Source organism: Athene noctua, chromosome 32 (assembly GCF_965140245.1).
Source record: "Athene noctua chromosome 32, bAthNoc1.hap1.1, whole genome shotgun sequence".
Classification (NCBI taxonomy): domain Eukaryota; kingdom Metazoa; phylum Chordata; class Aves; order Strigiformes; family Strigidae; genus Athene; species Athene noctua.
The window spans coordinates 1,346,351-1,367,594 of record NC_134068.1 but is presented as its reverse complement, the minus strand read 5'-3'; the positions used below and the strand labels follow the sequence as shown (position 1 = coordinate 1,367,594).

General features: G+C 48.3%; 1 long non-coding RNA gene across 5 annotated transcripts in view; it reads left to right on the top strand.

Moving 5' to 3' along the window:
- The first annotated feature begins 3,315 nt into the window (after nucleotides 1-3,315).
- Nucleotides 3,316-21,244, top strand: part of LOC141972287 (uncharacterized) — a 28,567-nt gene continuing 10,638 nt past the window's right edge. Inside the window, exons 1-6 of one of the 5 annotated variants that reach the window (XR_012635364.1) lie at nucleotides 3,316-3,551; nucleotides 3,996-4,162; nucleotides 8,581-8,709; nucleotides 9,577-9,695; nucleotides 12,877-13,015; nucleotides 19,395-19,929. This is a non-coding gene — a long non-coding RNA (uncharacterized LOC141972287). Of the gene's footprint in view, nucleotides 3,552-3,995; nucleotides 4,163-4,659; nucleotides 4,741-6,692; nucleotides 7,071-8,580; nucleotides 8,710-9,576; nucleotides 9,696-12,876; nucleotides 13,016-19,394; nucleotides 19,930-21,244 lie in introns of those variants that run through there. The other 4 variants (XR_012635360.1, XR_012635361.1, XR_012635363.1 and 1 more) reach the window with 4 other exon arrangements.

The window sequence follows — 21,244 nt, the reverse complement described above, 5'->3', positions numbered from 1 at the left end:
CGGGTCGGGCTGTAGGACCCCCGCGGGTTGGGTTCGGCCTCCCGGCACCTGCAGGGACGGGGAAGAGCGAGGAAGAGCGGAGCGAAGAAGAGCGAGGGGTGGGGAGAAGCGAGGAGGGGGAAAAGGGGGAGCCACCCCCCCGCCCGGCGGGAGGAAGGTGACGGTACCTGGCCAGGCTCCGGGTCTGCTCCAGGGAGGCGCAGAGCGCGTCCATCCCCACGCGGAGGATGCAGGGAGAGACGAGGAGGAAGAAGAGGATGATGATGGCGACCCCGAGGGCGACGCTGAGCCGAGAGAGAGAGAGAGAGAGAGAGAGAGCAGCGATTCAGACAGATCCATCCCCATCACAGACTTTACCCCCCAGCCCCCAGCGCTGGGCAGCCCCGGTTATGTCCAGCAGCCAGCTGCTCCGCCACCAGTTCCTGCCGGGCCTTCACCTCCTCAGTCGGCAGGGCCACTGATCCGCCCTCACGGGGCTGTTTGTTAACCAGGTGAACGCAAGCGGGGGGTGTTTAACACCCTGCAGCGCAGTGGCCCCCGTCAAAACCCCGCCGCGATCTTCCCTCCCCGCTGTGACAAGCCGGCCCTTCCCCACAGACTCGGGGTGTGACGGTCGCCTGTTGACCCTCAGGGCTGGGGATCAGAATTGGCGCAGCTGCTACTCCTGCTTGCGTCGACCCTCCCAGTGCCACCGCTCCCATTCCCAGAGTTTCTGTTGGCCGGGTGGGTGCCCAGGAATCACGAGCCAGAAGAGTTACACCAGCTCCCCTGTCCAGAAGCCCGGTGGGTGTTACTGTCGCTGGCGACTGTCCCCCGCTGGATTGTGTACAGGCCGTCTGCGGTCTCGATGGTGACACAGTCCGTGACCAAAAGCCTTGCGGAGCTCCTGGAGAGCCGAATCCTCCGTCGTGTCGCAGCTGTTGTTCCGTCTCAGGAACGCAGCTCAAAAAAGGGACAAGCTGAGCAAGGGAGTGCCTTTGGGGGTGGTTCCTGGTGCGTGAGGAGTAGAAACCGTAGCACGAATCTGTCCGGTGAAATCAGCATCGGTAACCCCCCCCCCGCACAGTGAAGCCATTCCAAGTGCTGCCAGATCTCCCGGTTAGCAGCGCGCTCAGTCCTCGCCCTACAGGTCCTTCGGCACCAAGTGGGGCCTTAACGGTGTCTTCTTATTCACACTTGCGCTTGGAGGTCCCTTATCTTCTGCCAGTGGTCTAAATACAGCCCAGGGGACTCTCTCTGACCCTTGTCCTGCTCCGGCCGCTTCCCATTTCATCTCGTTCCCGTTAAAACGCTGCCCCAGCAAGCTGACGGCACCCCGCTCAGGCAGAGGGCACAGAGGGGCCTCTCCCCGCAGAGCACGCACCGCGATTCGGGACACCCGTGAGGAGAGACCTGCCGCCTCCCGCTCCAGGAGATCTTTCCCCGGGACCTTGAACCCCCAAGCCCTGACAGCCCGCGGGCCCCAGCGGGCGGGCCCCGAGCGCTGCACTCGGGGATGTTCGCTCGCCCGCACCGCCCCGCGCAGAGGCTGCCCTGCGCCTCGTCCCTCCCCGGGCGCGGGGGACTCTATTACAGTCGCCAGCTAAAATTTAAGTCTGGCACAAACACTACATGGAACGTACAGCCCCATCAGAAAATTGATCATCGTTGCTTTTCCACCATAAAAAGCCGATCTGAACCCGTGACTGTTCACTGTGCCCCGAGGCAGACGTGACCACAGCCCTTCCAGCCTTCTGGAGGTGCAGGTGGGACTGAACAGGGTGTGGGTACTTGGAATGGGCTCACCCAGGCAGGCTGGGTATGGTCACCCCCACGGCTCTCCACCAGCACTTGCTAACGCTGTTCCACCGGGGTACCCAGAGCTGCGGGCAGGGAACCCGAAAGCATCTCGTCTAACACCAGCATTCAGCATAGAACTCTGCCTCCCCAGCGCCCCAACAGGAGAAAACTCAAACTGTGCCCCTTCTCACGCCGGGTGAGAGTTTGGGATGAAAGTGGGATGCCACAGCCTGGAAAAGCTCCAAGGACACAGCCAGAGGGAACCGATGCTCCCCGGGTCTCAGAGCAATTCTAGAGCTAAAGCTGGGGCAGACATCAACTCCAGAGCAGAACAGACAGGCCAGCGCTCATTCCCGGCCCAGGACGGAGCCTCCTCCCGGCCTGCCCAAGGGTTTCCAGCCCAGCACACTTTCTGCCCAAAGCAGGACGCTGCCGTATTGCGGGGTGACGCCACTGCCCCGCTCCCGGAGACGGGACCAGAGGGACACGGCACAAGGCATCAGGCCGCTGTCTGGGAGCCCCTGAGCCCTCTGGGGACTGTTCTTCACCACGGTGCCCCTGAGAGAGAACACAGGAGACAGAAGAGATGGTGAGACATTTCATCTACGGTGCAGCTACCTCAGGGCAACGAGTAACACTGAGAGCGAGTCCTTTTGCTCTGGGGAAAAGCGCACAGCAAAGGAAGACCAGCTGAACAGAACCGCCCAGTCAAACAGAGGGAAAAAAAGCAGATTTGAGGAGCACAACAGAGGAGCAGACTACCCCAAGACCTCTTTCGCATGGAACTAAAGCGCAAACGCCCCACACACGCCAGACTGGCACACACCGAGTATTTCGTGCCGTCGTTCCGCCGCTATTTCAACCTATTTCGAAGCGCAGCCATCGCTATTTCTGCGCCTGTCAGCAGCCGGAGAGGCCGAACCTTCCCTCTCGCTCTGGCCAGGCGCGTCTTTCACCTCAGCGCACACCGAGAAGCGTTCGGGGAAGCCCGAAGCGATGCTCTGCAGAGCCCAGGCACACCCGCCGCTCAGCAGCGTTCTGCGGGGCCGCCGCAGGACTGCCGACGGCCGCAGGCAGCACGGCCAGCGGAGGAGCGGCAGCAGCGCGGCGCTCCCAGCCCCGAGCGCTCCTTCAGCGGACGGACCCCCGCAGCTCTGCCCCCGCGGGTTCTCCCCGGGCGGTTCTCATCGAGTTTTGCCCCGACGCGTTCCCCGCCCGGCCCTGCCGAGGCCGCACGCCCCGAGCTCAGTGCCCGCGCGGAGGCACCAATTCCCCGGCACCGCCCGCGCAGCCCCGCCGCCGGCTCCCCCGCCCCGCCGGGACGAGCGGGCCCGGAGCCCCCCCGCGCCCCCCCGGGCCCAGGCGCCGGCGGCCCCGGCCGGGCCCTTCCCGCCGGAAGGGGAAGAGCGGCGGGGCGGGGCGGGCAGGACCCCGCTAGAGGTGCCCGTGGCGGCGCCTGACCCGCGCGCGCGTTCCCGCGGTGCCGCGGGCGGGCGGGCGGCAGCCGGCGGTCAGAGGGACGCCCCGGGCGGGGCAGGACCCCGCCGGAACCCGCGTCCCCCCGCAGCGCTCGCCGCGGCGCTGAGGAGCGGCCGGGGCCGGGGCCGCCCCGGGGCCGGGCCGTGCGGCCGCGCTCCCGCTCGGGAATCGACCCTTTTCCTGCCCGATTCACCGGCGGCGGCTGCGTGCGCCGGGCGGCCCCGGCGCCGGGCCCTGCGGGGCGCGTGATCCGTGCGGCGCGGAAACGCGCTTCGGCCGGCGGACAAGCCCCGGTTGGTGTGAGCGGGCTGGCACCGGGCGGGGGGCGGTGAGGGCTCCGCGTTCCTCTTTGCTAAGGGGCGGGGGGGCTCTGGCGGAGAGGCTTGAGGCGCTGTGGGGCTGCGTTGGTTTCCTGAGGGGTTTTAAGGGGCGGGCGGGTGTGTTCTGAAGATAGAGCCGGTGCTTGTCCGGCAGCAGCTGCCTCCCAGTGCAGGCAGAGAGCGCCTGGCCCTGGGGGTGAGGAAGGAGCCCCCCTCCCCGAGCCCAGCGGGCACCCGGGGGCTCTGGGTGTCACCCCCAGGGCGGAGCGAGCGTTTTCCTCGCACTGTTTTACACTTGGTTTGTCTTTTGGGCAGTGGTTATTGCATGCCGGTGCGTCTGCTGAAACAGAAAGCTGAAATACTGTGATACTGGAAGCAGATATGATCAGTTCTTGTTTTATTTTCAACGTTGTTTAGTCGAGTTGTGCGTGCTCCTGGAAGAGCTGCTTCTCCCCGGGGTGGCCCTGTGAGACTTCCAAGAGTGCCATGGCTTTGTTGCAGAACACAAAAATGAAGTAAATTTCTGGGATGGCGTCAGCTGCACCTGTAATAAGGAAGGAAGCTTTAACCCCAGTGTGTATAAGGTACATATGGGTCCCCTCAGACTAAAAGAATTAGGTAACTTCAAGAGGACAACTTGCAGTTCTTTTCCTGTAACTGAAATACAGTGATTGGAAGGTACAGCACTGCCTCACCTTAACAAATGCCCGGGTTGTCTCAAATTGTTGTCTAGATTTTTAAAAAAAGTTCTTGGGTGCTTCTATAATAGTTGCAGTCTGGTCCAGTCTGGTTTTCTTAAGTAACAGCGGTGCTCCGTGAGGAGGAGAGCAGCGGAGCATGGCAGGGCTGTGTTCCTTAGGGCTGCAGAAAGAGAGTTATTTCCAGGCTGGAACAAAAAGTTTCACTTCTGCTTTCCCGAAGGATTTATGATGTATTTTAGTTCCTGAGATTCTTTTACCTTGGCAAATAGCTGAAGCAGTGCAGTTACTAGTACAGCCGAGTAAGCAAGGTTCCCTTAGAACATTTGAAACAAGCAGTGGATTTTGGAGGTTTCCCAAGCCAGTTCCTGGAGGAGGTGGTCAGAATTATCTCACCGGCAGCTGAGGACGTGGTTGTGTACATCCAGCCCTGGCACGGGGAGCTGCTGGCTCGTTTGAACACAGTAAGCCCAAATAGGTTCTTGGCAGATGATGTCGTTGTTATAGATGGCCCTACGCTTCCTCTGATCATTCTGGAGCATTTCTTTTTTTTTTTTTTTTTTTTTTTTTCAGGGCTCCTGTAACTGCTGGCATTGTAATACTGTATGAAATGAATTCCTCTTGGAGAGGAAATTGCAATCATTTAAGGTGTTTTCTTTACTAAGCACCCCAAGAGTTGCATGTCTGCACAGCCACAATTTACTGCAGTGAAAACTTTGTAGATATTTTGCAGGTGTAGATAAAACTTTAGGTTTCCCATTGAGAGCTGGACTCCAGTAAACCTGGCTAATTCAATAGTGTGTGCACCTGCGTCCAGCCCAGCAATTTTGTGGTGGTGTGGCAACATTTCTCTGTTTGTCGTTTCAGTTTTTTGTTACAGTAATTCCTTCGTGGTGATGGACAATATTAAGTGATCAGATGCTAAAAATGTTAAGGGTAGTTGAAGCTCCAAAATTAGCAGGAAGAGTTAACTTTCTGAGTTAGAGAAAGAGTTTGATTAACACCCAATTCTATCAATTACAGGAAAAAAAAAAGAATAATAATATATGTCCTAACAAAAAGGAAATGAACAGCAATGTCTCCTGCAAATGTTGAGTTTTACAGCAGATAAAATTAAGAGCAAGCCTGCAGGTTTTCTGTGTTTGAATGTACTCCTATTGCTTTTATCTCTACATTAAGCTTACTAAGGAAGCCATATCCTGCCATGTCAGATGTAATATTCTGCCCATAAATTACAGTTGTTCAGCACTTTCACTGAGGCATTCTTTCCTCCTCCAGGCATCTGAGGAGAGAAGGTGAGGTGATGTTCGCACTGTATGCAGGCACGTTGTCTGCTTTTCTCCTGATGCAGGTGCAGCTTGAAAGAAGTTCAGCACTGGGACTTGCAGGCTTTGTGTATGCTTTTGGTGGGGTTTGTTGGTTAGTTGGTTTTGTTTTAAAAAATAAGTGTTACATTCACCAGTCTTTATCCCCTTGGTGTTTTACTAGAAATACTGGACACAGAATTTCCAGTCAGCCTGCCAGGTAAAGTCTCTTAAATAGCAATGTAGTTTTGGAGGGGAAAGAAACACCAAAAAACCCACAACGTGGCTCTTAAAAATAGGTACAATGTTTGGCTCCACTCCTAGTTTTGTAGAGCTCTTGGGATACAAAAGGGTGAAGTAATGTTCTAGTCCTTTTGCAGGAGTTAATGTAACTGGAACTCCTTGAGAGAGAGATAGGAAAAGAATCTGTTCCTTTTGTTGTTTTTCTGGTTTGTGTATCTGTTAGATTACCCTTTCTGGAACTTAAGTATTTGTCTTACATCAGCGCCTTGTGCTGCTAATCACAGTAGAGCTTTTTAGAAATAAGTATTACAGAAGGGGTAGACATTCAACAGGCTTTCCACTTCTTTGATTTTTGTCCCTTTTGAAGGATATCCCATCACTTATGTAAACAAATAGTCCTATTTGATTCATTGTTTGACAAAAGGGAATGAATTGATCAGCCCTGGGCAGTCTGGTGCTGAGTAACAGAACAACTGATAAGACTTTCTTCTGTATTCCGTCTCCTGAAGAAACTTGGTGCTGGGAAAAAGTTAAGAACAAATCTTAGAATTAAGTTACCATTTTTCCTGAGTGTCCTGAAGGAATGCCCGAAACGCCTGACATCAGAATCATGTTATGTGCTTTTTGATGATTCACTTGGCCTGTTAAAACATGGCCTGACTGTAGAGCTCTGTTTTCATCCCTGTAGCTTGAGGATGAGAGGAAGTTTCTGGAAATACTCGTGGTTATGGAAGCTGCTAGGTGGAAACCTCCCTGGAAGGCTCTGGCTGGGTTCACCCAGGCTGTGACTAAAGGAGAGTGGCTTCTTGGGGACTTCCCCCTGCCAGGCTGCAGCCGTGTTCAGCATGAGCCCAATCCGCAGTAGTCGACGTGCTGGTGGTTGTTTTCAGGAAAAATCACAGATGGATCTTTTTGATGGAGCACATCCACAAGCTGACTCAGCACTTGTACAGTGAATGGATGGAAATCATTAGTAAAGGATGGGAATTTTCTAAGAGAGCAGTGGTTGAAAGATTAGGAAGTTTGCCTTTAAGCACCAGGTTGTGATTTTGTTAGGAAGATCCTTTCTCCAGCTTCTTATGTGCAGTGTTTTTTAGTGCTGAATGCTGAGTTATGGAAAAGCTAATGGGCTTTGCAGATACAGCCAAATCTGTAATTCCTGTTTCAAGCTGCTAAGGAGATTGTAGAAGGGAGCATCAGAGCTGTTGGAGGGAAGTGGAGGGACACCCGGGCTATTCTGAGTTAAGGTATGTTTCTGAGGGGACAACCCGAGGGAGAATGCTTGTAGAAACACTTGGGAGAAGTCAGTCCCTGCTCTGACAGATCAAACCTCTCAGAGGATTGTGCAAGGAGGGACAAACCGAGCCTGACTCAATCCAAGGACCAGAAGTGCTGAAAGCATTGGGTGGCTGAGCCTGAGCTGGCTCTTCAGAAGAATCTGGCTTTACCAAACTACTTTGCTGTCTCGGGGTTGCAGCTGGGTATGATAGCAGGTTGCAAAGCTTTTCCTGCAGTACTTTAAAAGTAAAAAAAAAAAAAAAAAAAAAAAGAAAAAGGCTGTGTGAATGTGAACCTAATTCAGAAATATTTTAGCCACCTTGGCAACAGAAGGCACATTTGGAATGTACAGCCAGGATAGCCCTGATGTAGTAATTTTTTAACAAGATGACTTTACCCATTTATCATCTGCTCTGTAACTCAGGGCCGGTAGCTGGGGTTGTGCACTGCTGGTTTAGAGCTGATCATTACCAAGCTGGGAGGCTGACTGTGATGGTTTGTGTATTTTCAGTTGGTTGATGTGCACCATTGAATGATTCACAGTGACTGTGCTGCTGACATTCCATGTATAAGCCAAGATACAGCTGTTAAAAAGAAGAAAGTTTTCACATTCCAGAAGGAGCGAAGAAGTGATTTTTTTGTATGAGGGAGAGAGGATCGTAACAGGATTGTTTGTAGTTGAAGCAGAATGGAGCTCTCTTACCATTCATGGTACTCTTTCAGATACTGGCCAGTGTACCAAAAAAAAATATAAAAAATTCTAGCATACCTTCTAAGAATAAAATGTTGGACTTTTCGTTGTTGTTGTTGATCAATTAATACAGAAAACTCTAATAGGGCTTGTGTCGTGGAGGAGGTGGAAGAGACAAACAAAACTGTACCAGGTTATCAATAGTAACTTCATAATGCTCAGTGGACTGTGACAGCTGTTTCAGAAATGGTGTTTTTCAAAGTTTATTGTGCAGAACTACAGCTTTATGCATTGTCAGGACTATACCAGATCTTCCTTGTTCTAAGACAGTTTTTTGTGAAACAAGGCATACTTTTGTCTTATGCCATATTAATAACACGTTTCAGATAGTTGTTTGTTATAACAAAGTCAAGGGTTTAACTCAGTGCTTCGTTATTTTAAAGACAGAAAACAAACCCTGCATTTTGAATATGAAAAAAAAAAAGTAGTGAAATCAGGTGTTTCTCTTTAATTTTTTACAACATAATCATTGTTTACTGTGATGATACTACAATTATTTTGGGAAGGAGTGTTCTATACATTGGCTTGCTGCTTTTCAGTCCTATACGACCCCGATATATTGAGTCAGTATTTCCCTGAGCAGCTGTTGGATGAAATCCTCAATATGAGTAGATAGGAAGACTGAGAACATGCCTGTATTCAAAGACCAGGCCTGGTTGGAGATGTTTTTCTGTATTCTTAGTATTCTCTTATTACCAAAGTTTCTTCTTCTTCCTCTTGTGTTTTAGCTATCCAGGAATGTGAAAATGACTTCTAGAACGGGGGTTGTGTCTGTGAGTGTATCAGCGTTCCAGGCAGCTACAGGTGTCCGTGCTGCGATGGGTTTGTGTGAGCACAGGATGGCCACAGCTGTCTGGGTGAGTAGGATGTGCTGGCAGGATTTCATGGCTGCAGTCAGAAAACCTGATCTTGCTTGCTTTCCTTTTTTCAAGGAAAACAGGCAACCCTGTCTAGACTGACCTGCTCCCAGCTCCAGGCTCCACACGGGACAGCCCTGGGATGCCTCCTCCTCCTCCCTGAAAGTGTGGCAGTAGTAGGTGGTCTTGGCACTGTCGGTTAATGATAACCCGTAGACCCCGTGTTCAGACTACCCTACCCTTCTTTTGGCACTTGGGTTTAAGTATTAATTGCTCCTGTTTCTCTCCGTGGTTTCCCCTCTGTGTCTCTGCGCTGTATCTCTTCGTGGCCTTTTTATTACAGAAAAATGACTCTCTTGCTTACCAGGACAAAGCTTTTCAAAGACAGCTTGAGGGAAAAGTCTCAGCTAAAAATTCACCTTATTTTCTGCCCATCCCATCGCCTGGCATGGGAATTAAGGCTGAGTTTGGATCACGGGTGGGCTAAAGGTGTTGCCAGCTGCAGACAGGGCTGTGCTACCCTTGTGTCCCCACTTCAGGACTCCTCAAGCCACTGTCATCTTTGACTGGTTCTCTGCCATCTCAGAGCTAAATAGCTTCTAAATTTAGCCCCGAAAACCTGGCTGGGTTCTCCTCTGGACCTGTCTCCAACATTCTACACATCTCCTTGGGTGTGCAGGGACACTCTTAACTACAGCTGTGGCTGCCCGGGGAGCTCTGAGCACAGAAACACAGCCCGTAAAGGACCTGCCCTCCTTTTCTTGGTTGACTACAGGATTTTTACATATTGCTGTCATAACAGTGCTAAAATAACATTGATTTATTCCCTTTCTGTTTTCTTTTTTTCCAAAATCTATTTGTGATAAGAAAATTTGGCCGCAATTCTTCCTTCCTGGATGTTAAAAGATGCATCAGATGGAATTTGATCCCAAGACAACTGTTCGGGCATTGCTGTTCCCTCTGTTTTTCTGGCAACAGAATCAAAGGTAAAAAGCCATCAAAAATGTTATTTCCAAATGGGTCAAACTGGCTCTCAGAGAAGCTTATTTAAAGCAAAATAAGACTTTCCCTGAGGCATTAGTACATAGAAATGTACATTTTTCTAGATCTTTATCTTCTTACAGAAAGTAAGTGTGCATTTATGAAGAAATACTGAGAGGATTAGCTGTTTGAGCAGCATCCTCTCTAGGTGCTGCAGTTAGTCATAGTGATGCCTGTTGTTACTCCTGGACTTTAAATATAAATCTTTTTTTCCCAAATTTCTTTTATGCTTTTTGCTGCATTCCACAAAATGACCCCTTCAAAGAGGTGGCAGTACCAGACTATGCAAAAGAATGATTTTTTTTACTAACCTCAAATGGGCTTTCCTGTGTCTGTTGGTTGTTGTCAGCCTCCACTTGCCAGCCCACCTCTGCCCACCCTGGCTCATGTCGGTGCCTTTTGTTTCTATTATTGGGCTCAGTCACTTTTTCTCTGGTTTTGACAGGTTGATCAAAGCTCTTCCATGGGAGGTGTTGGGAAGTGTAGAAATAGTAACTTAGTGTAGAAATAGTCTGTCGGAGGTTTAGGAGAGCTTCGGTAGCAAGTCAGAGCATTGGGCAATCTCCTGCCCCGGTTTCTGCGGTCGGCTGCAGTAAGAGCATCTCTCTGAGGTGTGGCCTGTTCTCTTCGGCCCCGGTAACCCATCTGTCACAAGTACAGCCTGCTGTGACACGAGGCTCTAATAAAATGTTAGCATACAAAGATAGATTTAGAATTAACATTCTTCTCTCCTTATGTGTCGTTCCATTTAATATCTTCTGTTGGAAGTATGAAGAAATACCAGTTTAGCATAAGCCTTTTCATGGATTATGTATTCTAGTGTTAAGAGCTCTACGCTTTTCCTGCTTGTGGAGAACTTTGTGATCACTGAGACGTGTCACTTCCCAGCCTGGACTGGTGATGGTTCACAGTATTCCTCTTGTGTGGGTTTTTTCCAATGTTTTTTAACCTTATTGCCTTTTGTACAGCTCTGATGAGCAGGACTTTCAGGCAATTAAATGGATGACAAATAATTTTTAAGTGGAAAGTTGCAGTTTCATAACTTGAACGCTGGTGGGAAGCCCTGTGACAGCTGGACAGAGTAGGTGTTGTAGTGAATTTCACTGAGGGTTAAAGGGCTTCACATCTGACATATTCTGAAGATCTTCCGAAGCAATGCCATATGTTTATCCTTGTATGGAACAAGAATCTTGCAAAAATAAGAATTCCAGTTTTGGCACACAGGGCTGTGTCTGAATGAAATGAGCTGACTGCATGAGCAGCAGTGAGTTTGCTGGAGCTCTGCATGCCGGGATAAAGTTAGAATGGTGGGGCAGATGGGCACGCACTAGATATCTTTTAAGGTGCCTGATGTAGCCTGCTTGATCAAAGAGTTTGGGAAAGCAGTTCAGAAACATAACAAGCTGAATTTAGAAAATTTGAGGAAATGAGCCTGAATTTGGTAATGTGGATAAAATGAAACTTCAGCTCGCCCTGCTCTAAGGATTACCATAATGAGATTGATGGGTAACTGAGAATTTATCCTGCCTTAGTCTACTCCTGCGTCTGAGAGATGCTTTGAAATCTCTCTGTCCTCCAAGGTTTGCAAATGAGGATGGTGTGAATTAAACTACTGAGGGCCTGGTTTGCAAAACTTCTGGCATTCCTCACTACAGAGAGAGATTCCCTCTGTGAAATCTTGAATCTCATTTTTATTTGGTAACATGGAGGAGTGACCATTAAGAAACGTATTATTTAACAAGATTTCTTTGCTTTCTGCTTCTGTCTGAGCTCACTGAAGCCCTCCAGCAGAGGAGAACACCAGGACTGTTCCCTTTCTTAAAATTTTGTTTCTGCCAGATGTCTCTATAGTATATATTTACTGAAGGATGTGGGATGTGTTTGTAGCCCTGCCTCTGTGGCAAGGTGCCCTCTGACAGCGGGAGTGAAGCTCCTTCTCTGAGCAGGCTGGACCTCGTGGCAGCTGCCGGGTGTTTGGATGAGCGCTCACAGACCTTCCTAATGCTGCCCGTGCCTACTGGCATCTTCAGAACAGCTCCAGTGTAGTTACGGCGTGTAGTTGGGTTTCTTATTCAGTGTCAATGAGGCGGGAGGAATTGAGGCAGTGTCTGATGTCGGGGTATTGGTCTGAGAGGTCACTGTCGCTCACCTCCCGTGGCAGCGGGGAGGGAGCTGTGGAGGCTGCCACGGGCTCAGAAGCTTCTCCTGCCTTTCCAGTGCCTTGAACAGAGGCCCTTACACTTGGTAAGGCCAAGTGGCCACTTCACCAGTCAGAGAGGGGCCTGGGGGTGTTGACTGACAGCCGGCTGAACACGAGCCAGCAGTGTGCCCAGGTGGCCAGGAAGGCCAATGGCATCCTGGCTTGTGTCAGCACTGGCGTGGCCAGCAGGGACACATGGTGGTGAGGCCACACCTCGATTCCTGGGTTCATTTTTGGGCCCCTCCAAAAAGGCCATTGAATGACTCGAGCGTGTCCAGAGAAGGGCAACGGAGCTGGGGCAGGGTCTGGAGCACAGGTCTGCTGGGGAGCGGCTGGGGGAACTGGGGGGTTCAGTCTGGAGAAGAGGAGGCTGAGGGGAGACCTCCTGGCCCTCTGCAACTCCCTGCCAGGAGGGTGCAGAGAGGGGGATAAGTCTCTGGAGCCAAGGCCCCAGCGCCAGGCCCCGAGGGAATGGCCTCAAGCTGCCCAGGGCAGGGTCAGGCTGGCTCTGAGGAAGGATTTCTGTGCAGAAGGGGCTGTTGGGCGTTGGAATGGGCTGCCCAGGGCAGGGGGGAGTCCCCGGGATCCCTGGGGGGGTTGAAGAGTCGGGCTGAGCCAGCGCTGAGGGATCTGGGGCAGTTGGGAAGGGTCAGGGGGAGGGTCATGGTGGGGCTGGAGGAGCTTCAAGGGCTGACAATACTCCCCCCATCTCTGAGCCCAACCCTCTACATAGTTTTTCTTGTGCCCGGTATCTTTCTCTTCCCTTTGCTCCTTTTAGACAGTATCTGGTAAGAGGCAGCATGTAGTGTGTGCGGCTCAGTAGGCAATCTGGGTGGATGGTTTGAGTTCACATTTAAAGCACCCTTTGGCTGGAGATGCTGAGTTCTTCCTCCTTAATCCATCCCCAGTTTTCATACACCTTTTAGGAATATGTGTGAGAACTCTCCTCCCCTTTTACAAGTGACTGAAGTTAGTTGTGAGGAGTAGAAGAAAGGATTAAGGAAAGGAGACCTGACCTGTGCATAAAATGAAGATACATATATCTCATTCTGTGAAGAAAAACAGGTTTGTGATTGTTTTTTTTGTCCTGTGTAAACATAATGCAATTTCTTGAAATAAATCTCACATGTGACTGATGCATGTCAATTCATCAGCTGTGGTATTTAGGGTGGGATTTACCTCACCTAGTTTTGGGCATCTACCAATTGAGCAAGTCTGGGCTTAGCAGAAAACGAATCGATACGGTCACTAGAGTTTAGAATATGCTTCCCCCCTTCTGAACTCCTCACCTAAATTTGGGCACTTCACGTGTACTCCATCACCTGCTGCTGATGGTGGGAGCTACAAATCTGAGATCTCTACCAAAATCATCAGGTGGGACAAATTCCACTTTGTATTTCTGCAGTGATAGCCTTTCAAAGTAATTTACTTCTTATATATTAATTCTGGTTCAACAGATTTTTCTGTGCTCGTAAACTCATTCAGAAACTCTTCCCTTGTTCCACCTCAACCCTGTGTTAATTTTTGGTGTTGAGACTCGGTCTAGAATGAAATTCTGCTCCCAAGAGTATCAGATAGAAAGAGTAAGAGCAGCAGGGCAGGGCTGTGTCTGGCAGCAGCTCTGTCTGGCAGCTCTCCATGTGCCCTCTTGCTCTTTTAAAGAGCAGTAGTACACTGTCTGTCTCTCTGGACAGTCTGTGAAACCCATAAGCTTTCTGAGGTCAGTTTTGGGGTGACTGTCTTGCAGAATATAAATTATGTTGATATTGGTGACGTGTAAAACCTGTTCCTGCTGCATTTGAGGCATCGAGGTCTGTTAGTATCGGCCTCTGTCCGTTCGGCAGCGCTGCCGGGAGCAGTGGGATGGAACAGGCAGCTGAAGTGTTACCGCAGGGGCTGGAGGTTGAGAGACAGGCTCGCTGCTGAGTCTGTACCTCAGCTTGCTTCACTGCTCAGATCTAAATGACTGAGGTGGAAAACTGAAGTTTAAAAATGGATATTTCACGATTAGATTTTTAAAATGTTTATTAAACTATTGCTCCAGTAGGCGAGAAGCTGTCTTACAGCTTCTCCTAACCTGTCACTTGACAGGATGTTTTCCTCTCAGCTGTTATCCCAAGAAACACCCAAAAGCCCTTTTTCCAGTTTCCTAATACCACTTCTGAAAGTCAGCATTACACAGAATTGCAGAGCTTTCGACTTGACCAAAGTGAGTGTAATTTTTCTTAAATAATTTGCTTATTCAAGTAGGCAGCAAGCACTATAAAAATGCAGGACTGACGAACAGCTTAAATGCTTTGTGAGCTTTCTGTGCAGTGCTGCATTATTCTGATCTTCCTGGACTGTTAAAGGGCCAGAGGCAGGGAATCGTTAAGGTTTGGTATCCACATGGTTTACTATAAACAAGGCTTAAGTTCCAGCTATTCCCCTGGTTAAACTCTGTCCTGAAAACCAACCTCCGACATCAGATCTGGTTTCTTCATTCGGTACTTTAAGGTTGTTACCAAACTAGTTCATTCAAGAGGCTTTGGCATCTTGGGGTGGTTTTGTTCGTTTGTTTTCAAAAAGTAAATATTTTCACTTTTTTTCCTGGGGGTCTGATGACACATGTCTGTAATGATGTTTTGGGTGTTTTTAAGTTACTTTGAGTCCCTTGGTAACTAGGGATGGAGTGTTTCCTCTTTGGCAGCATAATGTGCTGTTGGACATGGAGCCTGTTTCTGCTCAAATTTGGGAATTTATGGTTAGTAGAGATTTTGCCAGTAGTTTGACCAGCAATAGCTTTGGGCCTGCTACTGGAGAATCAGTTTGAGATTTTCATTTTCCTGATAGCTGATTTCTGTGCTTTTTTGAGACCAGGTTGTCTGCATTATAATTGACTGCTCCACTTTGCTCTCCTCCTTCTGGGATCAAGCCTGCGTAGCCTTCATTCTGAATGGTTGATTAATTCCCCTGCCCCTGCATAAGTGTCAAGAGAATTTGTGGAAAACCACTTACTGCTTTGCTTAAAACTGCTTCTTGTTGTCTTGGTAACAATAAATTTATGGGGTGACTTAAGCAGCTTCTGCATGAACAGAAGATACAGACAGCTGAGCAGAACTCAAAAGCATGAAAAACCTCCAACAACAAAAAAAATTATTTTCTTTCAGATACTCTTAACTCCTTACTCTTCTCCTAGCAGTGGTTAAAAGAAGGAGCTCAGATTCCATGGTAGTATTCATCACTTTAAAACTAAACTGAAGTAGAACATGAGAAATAAGTCTTAAGTGTCATGTTCTCTAACTGTGGAAAAATCTGTATAAACTCTTTTAATCTTTGTACATTTAGAACTATATTGACCTTTTATTCAGTTGTTTATTTTAGGGAAAAAACCCCACCTTAGTGTGCTTTAAATGTCTCCTAAGTTTCTGTTCCAGGCTAAGGTTGGCATCTGCCATTGCCTTCTGTGGAGAGTCCTTGTGCAGGAGCCCCCGGGACTGGAGCCCCTTAAGCCCAGCAGACAATGGGCCAGTTTGTTGCTGTTGCTCCACTTTGAAAGCAGCAGAGTATGAATAACCCGGGTCGCATCCTGGTTTGCCAGGATGTGTAGAACCTCCTGTTTGGTCTGTGCTGGCAGCACTAATGACACATAATGCATTCTGTATGAGAGCTGGTGAAAAATACAGAAATATTTCTAAAATGCAAACAGGTGAGGGACTGGGGCTGTGTACCTCCAGCTCTGGTAGATTGATGTCATCATTTAACACTTCAAAATGCTTTGCTGCTTGCTCCCAAGCTTCACTTGCCTCTTTTTAGCTGCACTCTTGGAGCAGGGGGGGCTCTGTGGGTTAAGGGGTTGTCTGGGGGGTGGTTTGTGGCCAATTTCTAGTGACTGGCCTAATTCTAGTCAAAATGTTGAAAGACTCAAATTATACTTAGTGTAGAGGTGCATTTTGTGGCCTTAAGCTGCAATAAAAGCCTAGAGCTTTTACTCTCTAAAGTAATTCTTAGTCTGTAGAGCTGAGCTGTATTTTTTGCCATTCCTTAAGTTCAGCTGTGCACATTCAGGTTACTCCAGGTAGTACGTTATCCTGTGATACAGCCGTTGTGCATGGGTACCCCCTTAGCCTGCTGTGTTTGGCCTGTGTGCTCAGCAAGCAGTAAATAAAAAGCAAGATGTTGGATTTTGCATTTATCAGGTAGCTTTCGCTGCACCAGTGTCCTGTATATTGAATTTCTGAGTTTTATTTGCCCTTCTGTTGTTTCTCCTTTCATGAAGAAACCACTTGCCTGCCCTGTTGCACACTTGCTTCCTTGGAAATACCTATCTTGCTTATTTAAATATTTAGAAAACTTAAGCTGGATCTGTTGCTCTCCCGGTTCTTTTAGCCCATGGTTGGGATGTGCAGCAAGACAGCTTTCCGGCTTACTGCCAGTCTGGCTGCAGTTTTTTGTGGAGCAAAGAGGTTGTTGGTAGTTGGTCATCAGATTTTCTTTCCCACTTTTTAAAAGTACATCCTTGATCTCTGAGGCACTGTGTGCATTAGCTGCTTCGTCCAGAAAGCAATTTATGAAACGATTTGGATGTAGTGCCAAAAAATCCTGTTGGGCAATAACATTGCTTCAAATCCTATATTAGTGTTGCCAGATTTATTTATTTGTTATTGCAGTGGAACAAATTTTTGAATAATCATTAAGACGTTTGCATAGAATTTATTTTTAACCCACACAGCTGTGGTCTGTGTAAAACTGTGAGGAGTCAGACAATTGTAACTATTAATCATCTGTCTCTACATCAGTTTTGTAAGGCCTGGTTATTGCTGGGTGATTTCTTGAAGCTGTGGCATGGTAATTTTATAGTTAGTGAGCTTTACATACAGTGACAAAAAAAGATCCTGTGCTTTTAATTCTTAGGTGGGGTAAGGGCAGGGGCGGGCTGTCTCAGCTGCAGGCAGAAGAGAGAATCCCTAAAGTGGACGCAGTCTTTAAAAAAAAAAAAAATTAAAAACGCATCCCCCTGAACAGGACAGGTTGTTTTGCAGCGTTGTGTTGCCAACAGGTTTGCCTTTCCACAGGCTTCTCCCGTAAACATCAAGGTCCAGCTGTGTATTTCTGTGAGTTTGGTTTGAAAAGGGTTATCACCGGGGATTTTGTTGTGCTGTACAGGCATGGTGCTCTGAATTTCCTTCTTGATTTCTTACCTATGCTTAGAGTCCCTATTCAAAATTTTGCTTTCTGTCTTTTCCTTTTGCTGGTGCCTGGATGCATATTACTCTGTTTACCTTCTAATTTATGCTTCATGTTATTGTTCACTTTGCCAGGTCTTTGTATTACTGGTTCTACTAAATAAACTGTCCAGGTAATCAAGAAAGGGAGATTTGCAACTTTGAGAAAATAATAACAAAAAAGCCCAAACACCTAATCTGAAAAGAACGCTTAGCGAAAAAATTGCTCGTGTAGTAAATGACTGCCGTCAGCGGAGCGTGGGCTGTACTCCTGCACGTGTGCATGTCCAGGTTTTTCTGCTCTTCTGCAGCACTACCATTTCCTAGCCATTATTCTTTTCCTATCTTCCCCTCCCTGCAACCATTCCGAATTACTTCCTCTAATCCACTGGCACTGATTGCACAGTCTGAGATGAGGTGGGCGTGCTGCTGGCAATATCTAAAGAAAACAGACTCTGCTGCATAGACATCTCTTACTTTTGTAAACACCAAATGATGTCTAAGAACTGGTGTTACAACTGCCGTCGTGATAGAGGCAACATCCAGAAACTCAAGATGGAAGAAAGAGTTATTAAATACCTCTTCAGTCTTATTTTGTAATCTGTACTGATACCAAAAAGGCTGGTGGAGGAAGAACTCTCTAAGACTCAGAGTATCAGAAAGCAGGGACGCTGTATTGCAGCACTGGGTGCGCGGGGGGATCGCTCCACCTACCCTGCACACCCGAGCCCCTCAGGTTACATTTTAAATGCAGGTACCTTATCCATATCCATAGGGTGCACAGTACAAACATCCATATACGTAACTGAGGTGGGGTTTGGTTCAAAAGGCCTGTGCCAGCGGGTCTGGAATGTTTCTGTCATCTTTGCGCCTGCGTGTTGCCTCCCGGTGGTTGTCTTCGGGGGTCTCCAGGAGGAAGGCCGGGAGTCTTCCTCGTCACGTTTTCCCCAGTTTCGACAGTGCCAAGGCTCAGAACCAGGTTCTTCTGGCTGTCCTGCTTGTTGGCCCCCTTATCTAGGAAATGTTACACATCCTTCGGCCTCGGCTCAGTCAGTTGAGTCAAAAAATGCGCCTTCTGTTGCCGTGGTTTCACCGCCTCTGGCCTCTGTCTTCGTGAGCCTGATTCTTTGTTCCCAGAGCTTAACATATCCCTTAGCTTGAACAGACAATTCTTAAACCTAATATTATTAGTCATCTTATTAATGTGCATAATTTCTCAATATTTCTATATCAGTACCAGGGAATGTTTCACACAGTTCTTAGCACTTGAAGCATGCTTGACTGGAAAGGGCCTGAAGTGTTCAGGCTTGGACACCAGGCCCCAGCCAGAGCTGCCCAGAGCTGAATCCTGTGTATTTTATACCTGACCCCACTGTGCTCACAGGCGTTACACTGCGTTATAACAAACCACCTGTGCTGGTGTAAAAGGTGGAAGGGCTGAAGCCGGAGCAACAGGCCCTGAGCCGAAGCTGCTGACTCAGCCTGTGACCATCCGTGACACACGGGGGGCAGGTGTCGCTGTCCTGAACGGATCTCGATCTTTCTCTGGGTGGGGATGAAATAACCGGGTCGTGGAGACCGTGGTCTGGCCCTGTGGCCTGATGTGAGACCTTGCTCATAATCCGATGGGATGAGCAGGGAAACTCCCTGAGCTTCTGCCCTGAGCCCTGGCCAGGCTCTGGGGGAATCTCCTGTCAGACTGACACCAGATATTTCTGCTTAAACAAAGGCGCCAGCTCTTCTGCCTGGCTGATTTTTGGGTCTCTAAGGCCGGACCCGCTCCCAGCGACTCTGGAGGCCTCAGCTCCGGGCGGAGGCACCGCGTAGGATTTCCCCTGCCCGGGCCAGGCTCTGCCAACCCTCGTGTAACCGGGGCTGCCCAGCGCTGGGGGCTGGGGGGGTAAAGTCTGTGACGGGGATGGATCTGTCTGAATCGCTGTTCTCTCTCTTGGGTAGCAATGATTTGATGCATCACCCTGTATTTTTCTATTTAAGTGCACTATTCTGTCTTTTCTTACTGTGTGTTTTCTGTATTATTCTGTTACATTATTTCTAGTAAACTACACCTGCTCTTTTCACTCTGGTGTCTGTGTTTAATTGGTATCCCCAATCAGCCAAACAGTCGTGAATTCTGACTGTAGCTATATATTATGGTGTGGTTGGACAAAACTGTGTGTTTAGAAAACTAAAACAATTACCTTTTATTAAATAAACAAATAACATTGTTCTTTACCTTCCAGTCTGCAGAAGTATGGACATTGGCAACATCTGACCCTGCTTGAGAACTGCACTGTGATTGGGGGTCACTTGCAAATATTGCTGATGTTTAAAACCAAGCCTGAAGTTTTCTGTGAGCTCAGCTTTCCTAAACTGATTGTGATTACAGACTGCTTGCTGCTTTTTCATGTGTATGGCCTGGAGAGTTTAAAGGGACTTTTCCTAACCTCATTGTGATTCGAGGAACTCATCTGTTTTTTAGCTCTGCGCTGGTGATTTTTGAGATGGTTCACCTGAAGGAGATCAGCCTCTGTAACCTGATGGACATTACTCGAGCCGCTGTGCGGATTGAGAAGAACAAAGAATTATGTGACTTGTCCACATAGGTCAAGGATTTTACATTCTGCGGAAGGCAATTACATCATGGCCAACAAGGATGACAAGGAAGAGCGTGGAGATGCGTGTCCAGGAGCTGTGGGAGGGAAGAGCAACTGTGCACCTACTGCGATAAATGGGGTTTTCACTGAACACATTGAACACCCACAGTCGCTGTCAGAGGTGAGTCTGGGCAGTGGTGTATGTCAGCTGTGGGTTTGCTGTCAGTTTTTAACCTGTCAGACCTGGTGGAGGGCTAATAGGTGCTTATTAACCTGCTACCTTTAAGCACTGCTTGCTAAAAGCAAAGCTCAAAATTAATGTGAGTCAGGTGAAGGGAGGAGCTATGCATTAGGACTGTTTTAGCAGTTCTTTCACCTGTGTGAATAATGTATCTGAGAACGTTGGCTTTGGTTTCTTTGGACAGTTAGGGACTGCCGAAAGCTCACAAGTTTAACTGACTGTGAGTGTATCTGGTACCTTGTGTAATATTTAAAGTGGAATTAGTATCTCTGGTGGGGTTTGGGTAGGGGATTAAAAATCCGGATTAACTGAAAGGCTGCAGCAGGCAGAAACAGAGCGGGGGGGGGGGGAAAGTCTGATGGAGTAAACCCAACTCTGTAAAGGTGAAGTTAGATTTTTACTGAAACATGATGCTGTAAGAAGGTGTAAGGCCTGTGGATGAGTGAGCAGTGTTTGCAGAGAGCAAGAAGCTGGAAGCCAAGTCAGACCTGAAGGGAAAAGGAGAAGGATGAGAGAGGACCTGGGTGGGGGTTGCCCACAGCAGGAGTCCAGGGGAGGGTGAAATAACTGGGCTTTGAGCCTGGGGTTTTGTTCAGGGGAGAAGGTGTGTTCAGAAATTTAGCTGCTGCTGCAAGCCCTGAACTCCAGTTCTTGAACTGTATTAGCATTGCTTTTCATTTCATACAGCTTTGTTTTTTCCAGACTTGGAAGTGACCTGAAGTTTAGTTTTAATTATATATTTACTTTGATTTATGTTAAATCTGACTGACAGGGAGCAAAGTGAATTGAGGTAAAACTTGACACATTTGGAGTTGTCTGTCTTTCTGGAGGGGGTGCATCCAAACGAAGCAGCGTGTCCTAAGATGAAATGAGGAAACTTGCGGGCTGGAGAGAATTTCTGGCCAACTTTAAAGGGCAACTCAGAGTGCTAAGTGCCAAATTTGAGAAGGAATTCCTATGGGTTTCTCTTCTGATAGTCCTCACCCCCAAGTTGTCTAGCTTCCTTTTAAAGCAGGTGGTTGTTTTTGTCGTCAGAATAACAGGGTATGAGCAAGAAGATGCAAATGTGTTATGTGTGTTCCTGTTTGAAAATGAAAAATAAGGTTATAAGTCATTTGAGTTTATAAACTCTTCTGGTAAATGGTTCAGCAGCACTGAAACCTGGCTCCTTATACATTCCTGTTTTCCACTATTTTATAATATTAAAGATCTAACTGAACCTTTTTCTGTGGCTAGACCTAGACATTCATAATGT